This window comes from Camellia sinensis, chromosome 1 (assembly GCF_055761805.1).
Source record: "Camellia sinensis isolate YWXY chromosome 1, ASM5576180v1, whole genome shotgun sequence".
Lineage (NCBI taxonomy): Eukaryota > Viridiplantae > Streptophyta > Magnoliopsida > Ericales > Theaceae > Camellia > Camellia sinensis.
The window spans coordinates 115,426,680-115,447,452 of record NC_138961.1 but is presented as its reverse complement, the minus strand read 5'-3'; positions in this window follow the sequence as shown (position 1 = coordinate 115,447,452).

Below are 20,773 nucleotides of genomic sequence, written 5' to 3'. Positions count from 1 at the left end.
CATTAATGTTCAAAAGAAAATTTTCCAACATGTAAAAAATATAAAATAAAATAAAACTATAATTTTTACTTAACAAAAAATTAAACATTAATGTTAAAAAAAATGCCCAGCAAATAAAAAATATATGAAAAAAAAAAATAGTCCGGCGAACTATTTTCTAATATCAAGTCTTAAGTCTCCATCCTAATCCCCTCCCCAAGGTCTATCCTAATCTGGAAGGGATTATGAATCCCCTTTTCATCTCTCAAAACAAACACAATATTAATGGGTCTCACTTCAATCTCAATCTCAATCCACCTTTATCTTCCAAAACAAACGAGGCCTATATGTAGCGACCCTAAGTTTCTTAAGTCATTATTTATTATTATTATGATTATTATTATCTTATTTTATTTTTGACTTTATTAATTACGTGGATCCATGAGAATTTAATGTGTTGTTTAGTTAATTTAATGTGATATTTAATTAGTTTAATATGGTATTTAATTATATATGATTAATCTAAATATTTATATTTGTTATATAAAAAAAAAGAGAAGTGTTATATATATATATATATTTAATTTATATATATTATAATTATGTTGTATTATATAATACAATATAATAATTTATTAAGTTAGAATAGGATTAGGTTATAATAGTATTAGGTTATAACAAAACAAATAGGATCAAAAAGAGAGAAGCAGTCACGGAATAAGATAAAAAAATAAAAAAATAAAAAGAAAAGAAGAGAGAGCGAGCGATCAAAATGGGGAGAGGAATTGAGAGAGAATAGACAGACGGCTGAAAGGAGAGAAAGAGGAGAGAAAAGAAAAAGATTAGGATTAGGGTTTTGTTTTGATAGCTCTATTAATCTTTTAAATATTTCTTTGATCTTTAAAATAATATTGTGAGTACAAAATCTACTTTCCTTGATTTATATTTAATTCTTTGTTTTTATTTATTTATTTTTATTTATTTAATATTAGTTTGATTTTGTATTTGCATAAAGATGATAGATTAATTTTAATTATTTTGACTAGTGGTGTATGTAAAGTTTAGGGTTATTGATTTTAATTATTTTGTTTTGTTGTGTATTTAAGGTTTAGGGTTTTTAGTTGATTGATTGATTTTAATTATTTTGATTAGTTGTATATGTTAGATTTATAGTTTTTATATGGATTTATTTTATGATTGTTAAAATTAATATGGTTATATGAAATTAAAATTAATTAAGAACCCATAGATAAATTCTTTATACTCCACCATGACTCCATGGATTGTTGTTTTATTTGAGTGATGGTGAGAAATGGTGTATAAAAAAATGTGAGGATAATGAGATTTATTTGAATGCCTTAGACTTGGCATTGTTATGTTGTTCTCATGAGTGAAATGTTTTGTATATGTATATTGTTGCCTCGTTCTCATGAGTGACGAGTGCTTTGATTTGAGCACGTACGTATATGCTAACCGTCCGACAAGTGTAAATCAAACTCGGGACGATATCCCCATGCAAGTTTGGCTTTAGAGCGGTGTTAGGTATACGGGAGGCACATGGGATATATGTGTAGGCTAGAAGTGGAGGGCCGAAGTGGTGGAGTTAAGATACAAAGAATTTAATTATAAGTTTATTGATTTGTACATCTTGAAAAATAGTAATCGACCTCAATAAATTATGAAATTTGAGCAGAGGCATGTATACGTGATTTTGGACAACTTTTGTGTTTTAACTTTTTATTAAAAAAATCGATTAGAACTTATAATCAGATGACCTTGGTTATTGTCGGTTTGATTCATTTTGGTAATGCAGATTTTATAGGCTATTTTAACTCACGAAACGAGCTCATTTTTATTAGTTTCGTTTAAATTGAAGTAAAACATTATTCTGCACACTTTTTATGTTTTGAACTTTTTTAAAAAAAAAAAATCATCTTATGATAGTTTTTGTTCGTTTTCAGCTTCATATTTTTTTATTGAATTCTGTCTAGATTTTTATATCAAGTTTGTTTCTTAACCTGTTCAGTTTCTACCAAATTCGTCCACGCTGTTTTTTAGAAAATTTGATTCTGTACAATTTTTGTTCTTTGAGTTTTGGTCAATTGGAATTATTTAAGCATGAAACGGTGTATTTTTATATTTTTTAGCAGTTACTTAGGATTAAATTATACGAACTTTATTTTACAGGATGGTGGGTCTTACTAACTTTTTATACAGGGCTGACCCACCATATTTGTATTTCTATTTTGTTTATTTAATGTTCAATTTATATTCCGTGGTGTACGGGTAAGAAACTAAATGCCACCGTATCTCGAGAAACTACATATTCGTCTCCGTGCGGATGGAACTACTTGCCTTATCCCGTAACAAGAACTATTTTTTTTTTTTTTTTTTATGTATGGTGGATACGTGGGTGTTAAATCTTGTGCTCATACCAGTATACCTGTATACTGATCCGTTTTGTCTCTTGGCAACTCGGGCGCGTTCTGTTTGGGCGCAGCCGAGCTTCCTTTGCAGGATTAGTTGAGGTTATGGTGGTGACAAGAAATAACTATGATCGTAAGACATGTCGTTTGGACTTTTTTTGTTTTTCTTGAGCTTAGGGTTGTTAGTAGTTTATGTATTTTTATTTTCTTTTATGACTTTAGTATTGGAATAATTTGTCATGGTTTGTAACCGTACTTTATTTAAGTTGTTTTGACTAGTTGTTGCTACCTTAATGTTGAGGTATTTGTTAGTTATGAATTTATGGTGGATGGTTTGGTTTGCGTTTAGTTTTTTTGTTTCACCCCTAAGATTTGAATGATGAAATATTGATTAAGGTTAGTCCTAATATAATATTTAATTGTCCAAATTTTAGGACGTGACACTATATACCCATATTATAAAATACAATCAAATAATAATTTTTATTTTATTTTATGATTATTGACTTTGTAAAATCTTATACATTGCACGAGTGAGTGCTAATTGTTTACATTGCACGAGTGTGCTCGAGTCCAAGTAAGTGTGATGATGGCTGCATTGTCACACTGAACTTTTCAGCTTTCAATCTTCTCTTTCAATCTTCTTCACAAATTAGAGGTAAATTGCATTTTGCACCCTACATTTTTTATCAAATTTTATTTTGAATTTTATACATAAAATTATGATAGTCAAACCTCTATACTTCTAGTTAAATTTCATTTTAGTCCTTACACATGAAATTGTAACAGTCAACTCCTTGTACTTTTAGTTAAACCTCATTTTAGTCCATATACAAGTAGCAATATCTCTTTTCTATTACTCTATTATTTAAATCTTTAATATAATTCAATCATGTAATAAAAATATGATTACGAAATGAAGTTTAGTTAAACCTCTTTTCATATACTTTATCCTATATGAAAAGGATGTGAGGGTTGTGCAAAACACCGTCAAATCCGTTAAAATCGCACTGATAGGCATCAATCCGTACCGTTCTATCCACTAACTGCGGATTGAATTTATAATCCACCTTCGAATCTACTCCGCTATAATTAATACACATGTATTTTTTAACTTCTAATAAAATATTAAAGTAAAAATGAGTGTATGAGAGATTTAAGATGCGAAATTTGTTACAAATTAATAGTTGTATATATGAAAAATATTATATAAAATTAGTTTGTGTTATATATATGAAATTTTTTTTGTGATTAGTATTATATATTATGCAAACGCATGATAATTAGTTAGAATATTTTTCAATCCACTAATCCGCCATTCGATTTATAATTTTATTCTCAAACTGTCCAAACCACACCGCGGACATCTCTAATTATATAATACAATATATATTCCTATGTTGAAAATTGACATAAAGAGGCAAGAAAATAGAGTTTTTGAAATAAATAAAAGGAAGTAGAGAAATCGAAGTAGAATGAAGAATAATAGACAGAAGACTGTGTTACTATAAAAAATAGAGTTTCGTGATTCCAATTTATACAAAACCCTAGTTCATCTTATTAATCGTTCACAATTTGCGTTTTATTCTAGCCTAATATAGTAATAATTTGATGTAAATTTTGGAACAAAATGTGTATTGGTTGAAAATGGAAATAATTTTTCTCTCTTATCTTCATTTTGTAGTCACATTCTTATTACATGACTGGATTCTGTTAAAAATTTTAACAATGAAGTAACAAAAGGGGAACATTGACACTTGTGTAGAGAACAAAGTAAGATTTGACTAAAAGTGTAAGGGGTCGACTATCACGATTTTATATGTAAGGACCAAAGTGAGATTTAACAAAAAAATGTAGAGAATTGGCTGTCATGATTTCATATGTAGGGATTAAAGTGAGATTTGGTATAAAGTACAATGGTGCAAAGTGTAATTTACTTGAAGTAAAACTAATTGGAAATGTTAGAATCTGTAAGAAAAGTTATGATTTTTATGATGCAAGACATGAATTTTTGTGATGAAAATTACAATTTTGGGTTATTTATATGGAATCTTCCTAAATTATTGAGAAGTATTGCTTTGATCCCTAAATTATAAAAACTTACAAATAGACCATCTAAACTATTGAGAAGTATCATTTGATTCTCTAAACTATAAAAGCATATAAATGGACCCCTAACCTATTGACGTATTCCACTTTAACCCCTTCTGTTATTGCATTGACATTTTTTAAACAAAAATATCTTTCAAGAGTCTATATAACACACCCCCAACACCACGTATTCTTCATTTTTCTCATTTTTTTGTTTTATTATTATTATTTTTTAAAAAATATATTTACAAAGAATATTTAAAAAGATAATAATAATGGATGAATGCTTATATTTTTAAAAATTTACAAAATAATAATAATGAACTTGTAAATATATAAAGTGTTGAAGGGCATTTCATATGAAAAATGATTAAAATTTTGGTTTAACTTCCGGCTATTTCTATTTGCACACCATACAAATCCTCAGTACATACCACAAATATGTTTGGATATAAATTTTTAAACAAATATCAAATGTTCAGATTTATGAACATAAAATAGTTGTTCGGATATAAATAATTGAACATGCTATAGAACAATTTATTTTTGTTCATAACTTTAAATCTGAATATTTGACATTTGCTCAAAAATTTATATCCGAACATATTTATAGTGTTCTAAGAGTTTATATAATATGCAAATAGAATTTTTGTAACTCATGATACAGTATTGAAAGGGGTCAAAATAAAACATATCAATAGTTAAATGATTTATTTGTTTATTTTTATAGTGAAAGTTATTAATGGTAAAATCATAATATATACTAAAACAATTGGGATAGAGACTCTCATACATACATGACTCTCACAACTCCTACTCTCATCTCAACCACTCATAATATGGGGCTCAAATATATATTATGAGTAGACCCCACACACAAATCAAGAGCTAGGATTAAATTAGGGGTCATGACACCTCCAAAAATGAGGTCCCAAACATTTCTGATACTAAAATTATGAATAACCCGTCACCATGGTGCAGGTAAAACAAAGATAATCAAATGCTTTTATTGGAATATAAAATCATTAATGCAAGGAAGTATATGGAACGAACCGAAAAACACACCGGAAAACAAAAAACAATAAGAAAAATATCTCTCTATTATTCCACGAGTAAATAACCTTAAAACCTTAGAACTTCATTTATAACAAATAATGTTTGATGATTAAGGTGATATTTGATAAAATTGAAAATTGAAAATTAAAAATTAAAAATTAAAAATTAAAAACTAAATATTGAATTTTGAATACTTAAAGTTAAAAAGTTGTTTGATAAAAATTTAAGTGTTGAACTAAAACAAGTTATTTGATATGTATAAGTTCAAATTTAAAATTTATTATTTTAAATTGTATCTTTCTATTTTTATATTATGATGGTGAGGTGGTAGTAGAAGAGGCAGCGACATTAGCTATGACACTGATGGCAATTGTACGGGAAAGAAATAAACCTTCTCGTATAATCCTGTTGACCAAGTCTGCGCTCCTCCGTACGACGTCGCCTTATCACCTGAAAACACAAACGTGAGCTAGCCGGCGGGTGTGTGCCGGAAACCTCTCCGATGCCTAAGTCAGCAAACTTGACAAATAGACAAAGCTCTGTGAATTCAGAAAGCAAAGTTGTGTGTTACCTCCCCAAAGGTGATGTTTGTGAGCTTTATAGGTTTCGTATGGCACAATCCTAGTAGGACTTCTACTCCTCCATGTAGAGTCCTCCTAGGATTCTTACTCCTGAAAGATAATGCTTATCCTTCAACACCCCCCTCACTGCTTGAACCAAGTGAGATGGTTTTTACCATAGCCGAACTCCAACATGACCGAAATAATTATGGCTATGCCAAGCCCCAGAGTAGGCCGAACTAGCTCTTCCTTTTACTTCTCGTACGTCGGCTTCTCATGCACAACACACGACGTGGTTAGGCTGAACTAACAAGTCGCGACCGGTATAACTCCAAGACCGGTCTAACGCAAAGGTACTGTTAGACCGATCTAACTTCGTTCTTACGTCGGACCAGACTAGCTTCGCAGTCTTAGGACCGGACTAACTTCGGAATATCTATACGACCGGAGTGACTTACGTGGCCCCTTTACTTGGCCCTTTATACTGTGGCTCATAACGGCCCATTACCCAGCTCAGCCCAATTTCACATAAATTACCCTCTCAATTGCCCCTTAATTCCATCTGCCTAGCATGATTGGGATTATTTGTCAACCAGTCGAGCTATAATTTTTAAGCCTTTCCAGCCGAGCTAAAAAAAAAACCCTTTAGCCTCTCTAGTCGAGCTAAAAACTCTTTACCCTTCCGGCCGAGCTTGTTTCACTCCGGGCTTTACTTGTCCGGTCAAAACGTCTCTTTAATCACAGCGACTGTAACGCTTCCCATTCTAATCACGTGGCACGCTCTGATTGACTGAGGACGGCTGTCATGCCGTCTTCGTACTTCGTGAAATTTGAACAGTCCCGCCCTTTTTTCCCTTTACCTAAAACGAGCCCCTTCATTTTTGTCATTTTTTGTAACTTCTCCTTATCTGAGCTTCTACTGCCTCTCCACTCTTCTGAACTCGTGTTCTTCCCAGCTGCTAGTCTCCCTCCAACTCTTACCTCTTAATCAGGTTAGCATTTGTACATCTCACTTTGTTTTCGTATTCTGCTTTCTATGTTTTCACGAAACATATTTATCCAGTCTGTTTTGCTTCTGTACTTTTAGGGAAAAAACTTAATAATAGAACACATGAGTACATGTAATATCTTGTAGAAGACTAGTCTTTGATCCAAAATCATGATGCAACCGAACTAGGATACTGTTTAACCTAGGTAGAAATCTAGTCAACGTACAACCGGACTAACACTTCATGTTTACACCAATAGCTTTGAATAAGTCAAAACTTCTTGATAGTCCTTAGCCGAGGTAACCAACCGAACTAGGTTTGCTCTTAGCATAATGAGATACCTGAACTCCAACCGATCTATGCCTTTGTGGCTAAACCAGCTTTCTTAGTTTTTTAGATGGAACTCAGAAAGCTGCCCCTAGGCGATCAACCGGTCAAACAGAACTGTTCCCTCGACCGAGATATGTAGACGCTTGCCGTGCCCGAACTAGAAAAGCCCTGCTTAAACCGAGCTACAAATCACCTTGCAGAAACCGAGTTAGAACCTGAAGCATCCACATAGCCGAAGTAGGGCTCCTATTTTTTGTACTTTTGTTTTGTAGCACAGTCCAACGATCTGTGCTTAACCCCTTTGTTTTCTACTTTGCAGACTTAGGTTGCCCAGGCACTCCTCTGCGTGCTCAACCGAGCTACTGAGACAATCTTGTGGACCGAACTTTAATTTATTCATAAATTATACCATAAATGGGGAAGTATAGGTATCTAGTAGACACTCCGGGCGGCTTAGCCGAATTCAGAAAAGACTACAATATACCTGATGACGTCCACCTGATTTTAGCCGAAAAGGACGTCATACCTTGGGGCAATGAAGGCTTTGTCCCCTTCACCTTTTTATCAATTATTGAAACCGGACTACGATTTCCAGTCCAACCTTTAATTTGCGAGTTTCTTAGGCAAACTAGATTATGCCCTACCCAACTATCCACCAATTCATACCGCATAATAATGGGGATAGCCGAACTAAACCGGCAAGCCGGTCTCAACCTTGGTCTGGCCGAAATCTTTCACCAATACTCCATTGGTTCGAAGGAAGACGGCTGGGTATACTATCTCAGAATACGCCGCCGTCGTGAGAAAATAATAAAAAACACACCGGATAAAGACTTAAACGACGACGATTTTTTCTGGGTGTCTGGGAATTTTGAGGATCATCAAGCCCAGATTCCTGGCCGACGTATAAACTGGAAAAAAGGAGAACCTGGTAAATTTACTTCGGTTTACTTGCGTGTTATTTTTTATATTTCGGTTTGTCAATCTTTCAGCCGAGCTAACAGTTGTCTTTTTTCGCAGATTCTGCCCACCTCCATTCTTTGTACAGCTACCCCAATCTAGCGACTTTGCGCGCCGCACTACAGTATCCAGAACGTAGTTAGGCTAAGCTGTTAAAGTTCGAGCCGACCTACAGATACAGCGGTCGCCGAAAGACAAGAGTGACCGACTTTCTTCTTGAGGAGGCCCCAGAACCGGACCCAACCTTGCCAGAAATCAGACTAATCCCACTAACTGCTGAAGAGGAGATGGCTAAAAAGAACAGAGTAAGGGCGCTTCTAACCGAAACTAACAGACCCGAAGTACCGCCACCAAGCCAAACACAACCTGCCGTTGTGGCCCTCCCTTCTCAACAGCCTTCTTCATCACACCCCTCTAAACGCGCCCGATCTACCCCGACCGAACAACAACTTGTGGATGAGGACGAATCCATCCCTCCACCAAGTCCTCAACCCATCCTTCAACCGGAGCAATCTGACCGAGCTGACTCCTCCAAATGGGCTCCAATTCTCACTTTTCAAGACCGAGATATCCAGGAGTCTGATTCGGTCGTTGCTGAGAAGGATCACTTGATGGCTTTCAATCTAGCCAAGAGTGTTTGCCTTCCGAAGGATATGGAGCACCACAACAAGCAATTAAACACCGAGCAGAAGGCCATCCAGTCTTCTACAAAATCAATGATCCTGGTAAGTGGCTCTCTCTTTACTGTCTAATTTTTCCCAACTGTCAGTCCGGCTGAAGAGGGTTACTATTCTTTTGCAGGCCATTCAGAAGAACAATATTGCACATAAAAAAGTGCTGGAGCTCCGCAAGACAACAAGGCAAGCCATGGCGGAAGCCGAGGCAAAGACAGCCGAGCTTGAGTGCGCCAAGAAGCAGATAGCCGAGCTACAGTTCGAGAATGGTCGCTTGACCGGACTTGTTAGCTCGGCTGAAGCTGAAAAACAAAAGATTGCAGCAACGGTGAAAGACAAGTACTTGCGCGAGTTGGTCAAACTCGAAGGCAAAAAAGACGCCGAAATAGCTGAACTCAAGAAGAAGGTCGGTGATGCCAACGCCCAAGGTTTCAAAGAGACGGAGGGCCTATACATTCCGCAATGTGAGGGGGCAAAGGATTTGTTCTTCAAGTGCGGCTGGAGAAGTGCTGTGGAGCAGCTCGGCTGTGGGCCTGAAACCGAGGTCTATAATGCTCCTCAGTACTTCATTCCGGCCTCGCTGGCAGAATATACTGCTTTGGTCCAAGAACAATTCTTGCAGGATTCAGATGATGAAGACGATGAAAATGAGCAAACTGTTATTCCGGTAGTCAACGAACAAGTTAACGATCAATCAGCTCGGTTGGAGGCAACGGTTGAAGACCTGACTGTTGAGCCATCGACTGATATCGTTCTGCCAGTTGCTACTGAGACTGATCTTCCATCTGCAACCGGTGTTCAAGTTGACATTGACGCCGAGATTGAAGACCTTTTCAGTTGATTTTGTACTTTTCTTTTTTTTGTTACTTCTTTAATCCTGTAACCGGGCTATGGCCCCTCCTTTGTATTTTCTTTTTGATGAATGAAAATTTTCTTGAACTCTTACTTCGGTTGATCCGTATGTTTGTACTGATTTTTCCATTATCTTTTTACTTCCATACTGTTATCTCGGTTTTTGCTGGTCAAACTAACTATGCTTACCAGCCAACCACTCCTTAGCCGACATAATTATTTCGGCTGAGGAGTACACAGAGTTGGTTTAATTCAGCCATACCCTTACTTCGGCTGGAGAGTACAAAGAGTTGGTTTAATCCAGCCAACAACTCTTCAGCCATACCCTTACTTCGGCTGAAGAGTACAAAGAGTTGGTTTAATCCAGCCAACCACTCTTCAGCCATACCCTTACTTCGGCTGAAGAGTACAAAGAGTTGGTTTAATCCAGCCAATCACTCTTCAGCCATACCCTTACTTCGGCTGAAGAGTACAAAGTGTTGGTTTAATCCAGCCAACCACTCTTCAGCCATACCCTTACTTTGGCTGAAGAGTACAAAGTGTTGGTTTAATCCAGCCAACCACTCTTCAGCCATACCCTTACTTCGGCTGAAGAGTACAAAGAGTTGGTTTAATCCAGCCAATCACTCTTCAGCCATATCCTTACTTCGGCTGAAGAGTTCAAAGAGTTGGTTTAATCCAGCCAACCACTCTTCAGCCATATCCTTACTTCGGCTGAAGAGTACAAAGAGTTGGTTTAATCCAGCCAATCACTCTTCAGCCATATCCTTACTTCGGCTGAAGAGTTCAAAGAGTTGGTTTAATCCAGCCAACCACTCTTCAGCCATACCCTTACTTCGGCTGAAGAGTACAAAGAGTTGGTTTATTCCAGCCAACCACTCTTCAGCCATACCCTTACTTCGGCTGAAGAGTACAAAGAGTTGGTTTAATCCAGCCAATCACTCTTCAGCCATATCCTTACTTCGGCTGAAGAGTTCAAAGAGTTGGTTTAATCCAGCCAACCACTCTTCAGCCATATCCTTACTTCGGCTGAAGAGTACAAAGAGTTGGTTTAATCCAGCCAATCACTCTTCAGTCATATCCTTACTTCGGCTGAAGAGTTCAAAGAGTTGGTTTAATCCAGCCAACCACTCTTCAGCCATACCCTTACTTCGGCTGAAGAGTACAAAGAGTTGGTTTAATCCAGCCAACCACTCTTCAGTCATACCTTTACTTCGGCTGAAGAGTACAAAGAGTTGGTTTAATCCAGCCAACCTTTAAGTTAGTTTTTCCAGCCAACTTAGAAAAATGTTTGGTTATTTCGACCAAACGTCCTGCAGCCTGGATCCTTATCCTGGGCTTAGGAAGGGTGTTGGTTTAATCCAGCCAACCTCTATGTTAGTTTTTCTAGCTAACTTAGAATAAAATGTTTGCAATATTCCTAACTTCACTAAAGCTAACTTTTATAGAGAACAACTCATGCTGAAAAGAATTGATCGTTTTATTGAGGAAAAAGAAATTACATATGTTTGAAAAGAAAAAAGCTAAAAATAAAATAACTTGAGATTGGCCGTGTTCCATGGCCTAGGGATTGTTTTGCCATCCCTGTCTTCTAGGTGGTATGCCCCTTTGCCTGCTAACCCAACCACTTTATAAGGACCTTCCCAGTTTGGCCCTAACTTGCCATCTCCAGGTATCAAGGTGTTTCCCATCACTTTGCGCAGTACCCAATCTCCAATCTTGAATTGTCTTGGATGCACTGTTTTGTTGTATTTTCTGGATAACTCTTGTTGGTATGAGGCAATGTGAACCAGTGCTCTTTCTCTTCTTTCTTCCGTAAGGTTGAGTTCTAATGCTATGGCTTCTCCATTCAAGTCTGGATCGAAATTTTCGTTTCGAATTGTGGGGAGGCCAACCTCCAGTGGGATCACTGCTTCCATTCCGTAGGCTAAGGAGAATAGTGTCTCTCCTGTTGATCGTCGAGGTGTGGTGCGGTAAGCCCATAAAACATGAGGAAGTTCATCCGCCCACTTGCCTTTTGCCTTCTCTAACCTTTTCTTCAGTCCATTCAAGACGACTTTATTTGATGCTTCTGCCTGACCATTTGCTTGGGGATATGCCGGTGTAGAATTGTAGAACTCTATCTTGTATTCTTCACAAAAGCCTCTGAAGATTCTGCCGTCGAACTGAGTGCCGTTGTCTGAGATTAGGGCTTTTGGTATGCCAAACCGAGTGATGATATTCTGCCAAACGATCTTCTTCACATCTTTTTCTTTGATTGATGCCAATGCTTCTGCTTCCACCCACTTTGTGAAGTAATCTGTTGCTGCGAGAAAGAACTTCTTGTTTCCGGGTGCTGTGCGAAGTGGTCCTACTATGTCCAAGCCCCACATTGCGAAAGGTCATGGGCTAGTCAATGGAAGGAGTTCTCTAGCTGATTGATGTATTTGATGTGTGAATTTCTGGCATTTCTCGCACCTCTTCACATATTTCTTCGAACCTGCCTGCATGTATGGCCACCAGTATCCTTGCGAAATGGCCCTGTAAGCTAGCGATCTTCCTCCTTGATGGCTTCCGCACACCCCTTCGTGTATTTCGAACAAGAATGCTTCCACTTTTCTGGGATAAACACACTTTAGGTAAGGTCCTGAGAATGACTTTTTGTATAATGCCAAAGATGGGGAAAGCCAAAATCGCTGCGACTTCGCTCTTATTCTGTTGGCTTCTTTTTTCTCTTCTGGTAAGATGTCGTCTTTTAAGAACAGGATGATAGGATCCATCCAAGAGGGGCCTAGTTCTGCGCAGCATACTTCTTCTGCTTCTGGGTCTTCGATGCTTGGTCTTGGTAAGTAGTCGATGAACAATGGATGAGGGATGGATGTATCTGCCATTGAGGCAAAGCCTGCTAGTTCGTCCGCTCTGCTGTTTTCCTCCCTGCCGATTTGTTCTATCCTTACTACTTCAAATTTCTTGATCTCTGTTCTGACCAATTCTTGGTACTTGGCCATTCTATCATCCTTTGCTTCATAGTCACCAGAAATTTGATTTACCACCAGCTGTAAGTCGCTGTAGACCATTAGTTCGGTGGCCTTCATGTAGTATGCTGATTTGAGTCCTGCGAGAAGCGCTTCATACCCCGCTTCGTTGTTTGATGCTGGGAAGCCAAGATTGATTGCCTGCTCCACTACTAGGCCGTCTGGAGAGATGAGGACTATGCCAATCCCTGCTCCATGCCGGTTGGATGCTCCATCCACAAAGAGCTTCCACATTTCTCCAACGAACAACTTCCAGCAAGTGGAGGGGTCAGATGACGTCGTGGGGTCTAAAATGTCGCTGATGTTTTTTTTAAGGTCCCTGCTTGCTGTCTGCCCCTCGCTATCTGATTGAACCAAGTCTTTATTTGTTGGCAAGTCTTCGCTTGGTGCAGTATGGTTTGCTTCTTCCTTGTCCTCTTTACTTTGGTCTGTCTTGGAGTCTGACTGCGTATCCTGCATTAGGGATGGTGCTATTCTGGCGTCAACTTCTATCCTTAGTTCGGTTGTGTCAGTCAGGTCGACTGGGCAGATGTAATGACTTCCTGGAGTAAATTCTGCGACAAAATTCGCCAATGCTTGAGCTTTTATTGCGGTTCTGGGTTGGAACTTGATGTCGAATTGTCCTAACTCTACTGCCCACTTCAGGATTCGACCAGAAAAGTTAGCCCTCTCAAACAAAGCTTTTAATGGGAAAGCTGTTAGGACGACTATGGTGTGGGCGTGAAAGTAATGCGACAACTTCTTTGAGGCCATCATCAAGGCCAAGGCCAATTTTTCCAATGGCAAGTACCATGTTTCGGCGCCCAGCAATGTCTTGCTGACATAATAGATAGGCAGATGTTAGATTCCTTCCGCACGGACCAATACTGCGCTAATTGCGTGCTGAGAGACTGCTAGGTATAGGAAGAGTTCTTCTCCAGGTACTGGGGTAACAAGCAGTGGTGGGGAAGACATATATTCCTTCAAGCTTTCCAGAGCTTGGTCGCATTCTTCATCCCACTCAAACTTGGCCTTTAAAGCTTGAAAGAATGGTCGAAGTCTGTCTGATGACCGGCTTATGAACCGATTGAGCGTAGCCGCCATGCCGGTGAGATGCTGCACTTCTTTGACTGAGTTTGGTCTCTCCAAATCCTGGATTGCTTTGATCTGAGAGGGATCTGCTTCTATGCCTCGGTTAGTCACAAGGAAGCCCAGGAATTTGCCAGACCCTACTCCGAACGCACACTTGGACGCATTGAGGCGCAACTTGTGCTTCTTTAGGATCTCAAACATCTCGCCTAGGTCCTTAAGATGGTCATTCTCATCCTTGCTCTTGACCACCATGTCGTCGATGTAAGCCTCCAATGTTCTGCCTAACAATGGTTCAAACATCTTAGTGACCATCCGTTGGAATGTTGCCCCTGCGTTTTTCAGTCCAAAGGGCATGACCTTGTAACAGTATAGTCCTCTTGGAGTTGTAAAAGATGTGACCTCCTAGTCTGGTTCATGCATGGCGATTTGGTGGTAGCCTTTGTATGCATCCAGAAAGCTAAGTCGGTTGTGCCCCGCTGTCAGGTCTACCAGTTGATCTATCTGTGGTAAAGGGAAGCTATCTTTTGGGCACGCCTTGTTGACTGTTTTGTAGTCGACGCAGACACGCCATTTGCCATTCTTCTTTGGTACTACGACCGTGTTGGAGATCCATTTTGGGTAGTGCACCTCTCTAATTGCTCCTGCCTCCAGCAGGTTACCTACTTCTTCTGCCACTATTTCGGCATGGTGAAGTGCCGATCTGCGGGTGCGCTGAATGACTGGTCTGGCGGATGGGTGGACATTGAGTTGGTGACAGATGAAGTTTGGATCGATGCCTGGCATGTCGTACGGTGTCCAGGCGAACACTTCGATGTTAGAGGTTAAGAATTCCAAGACCTCTAATCTCTCAGTGCTGGACAGCGACGAACCGAGCAAAAAGAACTTATCCGGGTTCTTTTCATCTATTTTTACCTCTACCAAGTCCTCCACTGCTTTCTGATCCGCCGCTTTGCCAACATCTGCGAATAGCTCATTACTCTCTGGTTCTTCCACCGAATGAACATATCCTTTGGCAGCGCAGCTGCCATTTACTGTGACGAAGCATTGCTTCGACATGATCTGATCTCCATAGACTTCTTCAATTATACCGGTGTCATTGGGGAACCGCATTACTTGGTGGTAGGATGACGCCATCGATCGCATGGCATGCAGCCATGTTCTGCCCAGGATGATTTTGTAAGTAGAGGGGACCTTCAATACCCAAAACTCCACTTGTTTCGTCACGCTTCCTGCTCTAACTGGAAGAATTATTTTGCCGACGGGCCATTCTGGCATGGAGTTGAATCCAATTAGGGGAGATACAGCAGGCGCCAAGTCTTTGTCTTGTAACTTCAGTTGTTTAAATGTTTCGTAGTACATGATTTCACATGAACTACCCTGGTCAATCAGAATCCGCTTAACGTCAAAAATCTTTGACTCGGAGAGTGACGACCAGGGCATCATTGTGAGGGCAGTATATTCGTTCTAAGTCTTTATCTGAAAAAGACATGACGTCTGTTGCCTCTGTCTTTCCCTTTTTGGTGGCTGGTTGGGCGCTTAGCACCTCTCTTAAATGTTCAGCCTTTTTGATTGATTCTCTAAGCTCGCATACATGCTCAGGTTCAAAGACTCCATGTATTACATTGATAATGCCTTGAGGCGGGGCGTCGATTGGCATCCCATTAGGGTTATTGTGATCCTGGGGGGCTGGTTGCGTTCCTCCTTCAATGTACTTATCCAAGTGTCCTGCTGCCACCAATTCCTCCAGGTGTTGCCTCAATGGTGTGCAATTCTCAGTGCGGTGTCCCTTTTCTTTATGGAAGGTGCACCGTGATCTTTCGTCATAGTCCTTCTGAGCTTCTCCTAGCTTGGCTGGCCACTTGACAAAAGGCTCATCTCTTATTTCACTCAGAATCCGATGTATCGATTTTTTGAACACCATGGTTATGGCAGTGCGGATTCTCAACCATCTTTTATCCGGGTCTTCTCCGTTATCTCGTCTGCCACGTCCGTTTCTGTTTTGACGATCTACTGCATTGACCTTTGCTGAGGTTTTCTTTTCTGGTACTGTGGTCGCACCAAATTTTGCTTTGGCACGCGCGTCATCCTCTTCTACCCTGATGTGCTGATGCACTTTTTCCATCAGGGCTTCCATGGTGAGGGGTGGCGTCATGGTGATCGAGTCCCTTAGTCTGTTCCCGACTGGAAGGCCTCTTTTATTCTGTGCAATGGCGAGATTGGTGGGGCAGTCCCCAATCTGATTGAATGTCTCCCAGTAGCGACTATTGTAGGATCTTAGGGTCTCTTTATCGCCCATGTCGATGGAGAGTAGCTGGTCGATCTCCACCGGGGTTTTAGTGTTTGTTCGGAACCTTGTTACGAACGCCTCTGCCAATTGTGCCCAGGAGGCTATGCTGCCCTCTGGAAGTTTCTCAAACCAAGTCAAGCCTAGGTCGCCAAGGCTTGATAGGAAGAGTATACACATTAAGGCCTCGTTTCGCCTGTACACGGCTATGACCTAGCGAAAGTGGCTCAAGTGTGAGTAGGGGTCTGTCTTCCCTTCATATGTAGTGAATTTGGGCTGAAGGAAGCCTGATGGTAGGGGCGCGTTTTCAATCGCCGAAACAAACGGCGAAGTCTGTAGCCTTACTAATGCTTTGTCCGTTGGTTCGTAGGCAGGGCGCGGTATTGGCATTCCAACTTCGACGCTTCCATGCGTCCGAGGAGCCAACCGTTGTAAGGCCGAAACTCTGTGTGGATCCCTTGCCCTGGCATCCTCCTTGCATCGTGCCTTTGCTTCGAGCACGATTCGTAAGTCGGATGATCTGGGTAATTCCGTCTTTCTAGATCTGGTTTGGTGCGAATGCGAGGGCCAATACGTGCTTCCTTCAGTGTATGATCTTTCAGATCTCGTCCTCTCATACGTGGAGTGACGAGTTCTGGAAGACCAGGATTGAGTATCGCCTGTCCTGAGGCTTTTGCTCTCCCCTTGCGAGGGTGTGGTATTCCTACTACGATTTTCTGAGTGGCAATGGGGCGTCTTGTTTTTGCGCCCCTCTCCTGTCGCCACTTCTCTTTTCTTCATCTGGCGTTTCAAGGCCTCCATGTCCGCCGCCATCTTCCTTATTAATTCATCTTGCTCTTTCACGCGGTCTTCCAGAGCTTGAGGATCAATCCTTCACCTTTGCTTGTCAGGACTTTGTGAACGAGAGTGACGGGGGCTGTGAGTCCGTCTCCCCCTTGTATCCCTCCTGGTGTTATGTCGTTGGGACTCCAAGTCCGCCATGGAAGGGATAGAAGGTAATCCTTCACGCCTTGCACCCCCATCTGGAGTTTGCCCGTCGATGGCGGACTGTGGTAATTCTTCAATGTGCGCCATTGTTTGTAAAGAGGAGAAGCTTTTAGTCAAGAGGTTTTGTTCTATCTGTACTTCCCACAGACAGCGCTAATTGTACGGGAAAGAAATAAACCTTTTCGTATAATCCTGTTGACCAAGTCTGCGCTCCTCCGTACGACGTCGCCTTATCACCTGAAAACACAAATGTGAGCTAGCCGGCGGGTGTGTGCCGGAAACCTCTTCGATGCCTAAGTCAGCAAACTTGACAAATAGACAAAGCTCTGTGAATTCAGAAAGCAAAGTTGTGTGTTACCTCCCCAAAGGTGATGTTTGTGAGCTTTTATAGGTTTCGTATGGCACAATCCTAGTAGGACTTCTGCAGAGTCCTCCTAGGATTCTTACTCCTGAAAGATAATGCTTATCCTTCAACACCCCCCTCACTGCTTGAACCAAGTGAGATAGTTTTTACCATGGCCGAATTCCAACATGACCGAAACAATTATGGCTATGCCAAGCCTCAGAGTAGGCCGAACTAGCTCTTCCTTTTACTTCTCGTACGTCGGCTTCTCATGCACAACACACGGCGTGGTTAGGCCGAACTAACAAGTCGTGACCGGTATAACTCCAAGACCGGTCTAACGCAAAGGTACTGTTAGACCGATCTAACTTCGTTCTTACGTCGGACCAGACTAGCTTCGCAGTCTTAGGACCGGACTAACTTCGGAATATCCATACGACCGGAGTGACTTACGTGGCCCCTTTACTTGGCCCTTTATACTGTGGCTCATAACGGCCCATTACCCAGCTCGGCCCAATTTTCACATAAATTACCCTCTCAGCAATAATGGTAGAGATAAATGGATAGTAGTTGCGATAATGGTGAAAGGGTAATGTAGATAAAAAAAGAGATGGCGTGATGGTGGTTATGACAATGGTGACAATAATTGTGGAGTTGAAGGATTGTAGTAGCTATTGTAGTAATAGTAGTAATGGCAATGATGATGGCGACTGTGGTGATAGTGTGGTGGCAATAGTAAAATGACGGCTATGTTTATGGCAATCATGACAATGGTGATGAAGGTAGTAGTGGCGGATGGCATGATGGGGGTGGTGGTAGTAGTAGTGGTAGCGGTGGCATGATAGTGTTGGTTGTTGTGATGGTGGTGGTAGTGAATTTATAATAGTGTATATCGACGTTTATATTTAGTATTAATCAAAATTAAGTAAATTTTATATGATATTTTCTTAACTTTTAATTTAAATTTTAAGTAGCACTTATATTTTTGAGTAATATTAATTGTGATTATCAAATGAGCTTAATTTATTATCACTTAATGCATTCAATTTTTAGTATTAAATCAGGTTACCAAACATCTCCTAAAACACAATCCACACCCTCGAATAAAACCAAAATTTCATTAAAAAAAATAGCCAAAAATAAAAATTTTGAGTTAGACTCAAATTCGGAATCTAAAATATAAAAGCAGTTTATTTTTTATATAATTTTTATTCTGACCCAAAACGGAATTATTTAGATCCCAAAATTTAGAATCTTTTCAAATATAATGAACTCTGTGATTTTTAGGCCTAAACAATGAAATTTGAGCCGGAATCCAACACACTGCACACTGCATAGCAGCGAGTGGACTTGTTAGGCCATTTTGGGTCAAGTATGAGTGTTTTGGGTCCCATACGACAACCTTATAAAGTCAGCAATCACCATTAAATAAGTCAATATCCAAGTTTTGTTTGTGTTTTGGCTTGCATCAGCATTCCATATATCCTTGGACCCCATCACAAAAGCAATTATAGTTGTTAATTAATAGCCAAGTAGGTATTTCATACCTAACCTTGATCTAATTGCTGTAAGGTTCACCCAAAACTATTATTAAACAAATAATAAACATGGACTTAAAAATTATGTTCACTTTCAGGCTCAACTAGACACACACAACCTTTGCTTTTTCATTAAACATCTCAACCCATGTTGCTCTTTTCTTTAGGTACTCACTCTTATAGAAGAAGTTAACTGCCACTTCAGGGGCCTCATAAGTCCAGACAGTGAGGAAGGCGCGTGTGCTGTTCAATTCAATTTCTTTTTTTTTTTGGTCTCCCAGGGTATCCTCTGCTGACCGCGGAGACTAATCCCTTCGCTGATTGTAGGCACCTCGAAGGGTGGAACAGCTGGCCCAGAGATTTAAGGCTGCTCCATGCCCAAGGCGGGAATTGAACCCCCGACACTTGGTTAAGGGAGGAGGAGGAGTCCTTACCACTCGACCACACCCCCTGGGTTTGTTCAATTCAATTTCAACTGCTCCCACAGACATTCAAAATTTTATATATGGAATTTAAAGAAGGTTTTATCTTGATCACAAAGATTTTCCAAATTTATGAGTATAAAATATTAGTCAAGACCTGTTTTGTGCCAAGCATGCATTCAAAAGAAGAACAAAAGACAGGGACAAAAGCAGTGCACAAAATACCAAAGATTTGATGATGTAGATTCTTCCATTATTGTCCTCTCAGACGACGCATGATGAGAGCTGACAGTTGTCATTTTACTGGCTCTGTGGAAGCAGTTGGAAGGTGTATTCCTTTCCCAAATAACTCTTTTATGCCTCCAACAATGATTCATCCCACTAAAAATATCACCACTAATAGCACTAATGCATTAAAAAAGTAAAAAAAAATAAAATAAAAAACAACTCCAAGACCAAAACATCACATCATTAATGGCGGGACCCACTGCCACCTAATTAGTGGGAGCACTAATTAGAGCTCCCAAGCATTTTTCTTATGCCTCAAGCAAATGCTGCCTGACATAAAGCTGATAGCGAAACAGTCAGAAGATATCATCAATGTCAAATCCCCAATAGAAGAAAAACATTAGGCCACAAGGACTACCATGGAAATTGAGAAATATAATTAATTCTAAACTAAGGATCACGATCCCATACATAGCTGTTGGAAAAATAATAAAAAATAAATAAACAGATTTGGACATAGTTTTTGTGCTCAAATTGAATTCAATGATCATGTGAGTGAATCACGTGTCTCCATTGATCAATTCGAACAACTCCAAACAATGAGGTAAAACTATTAGAGCACTATTCACACTATTCACAATACAAAAGGCTAAAGGAGAGAAAGGCCAGGAGAGAGGGAAAGTTGATTATCCAGATGGTTAAAATTTAGTATAATACATATATTATTATGTGAGAGAGTTATAACCACTTACAACTCTATAATATGAGATAATGGATTATATGCTCTTATTTCCGGGATAAGTTGATTCAAAATGAATCTCTCCTAAGAGGGTCTCTCAATGAGTCATGGGTCATGCCACTATAAACGACCCAATCGGATATGGGTTTTAAACCCAACCCAATTTCCAATAATAACAAAACACAAAATACAAATTAATAAAGAGACCTGTCAAAAAAAAAAAAAAAAAA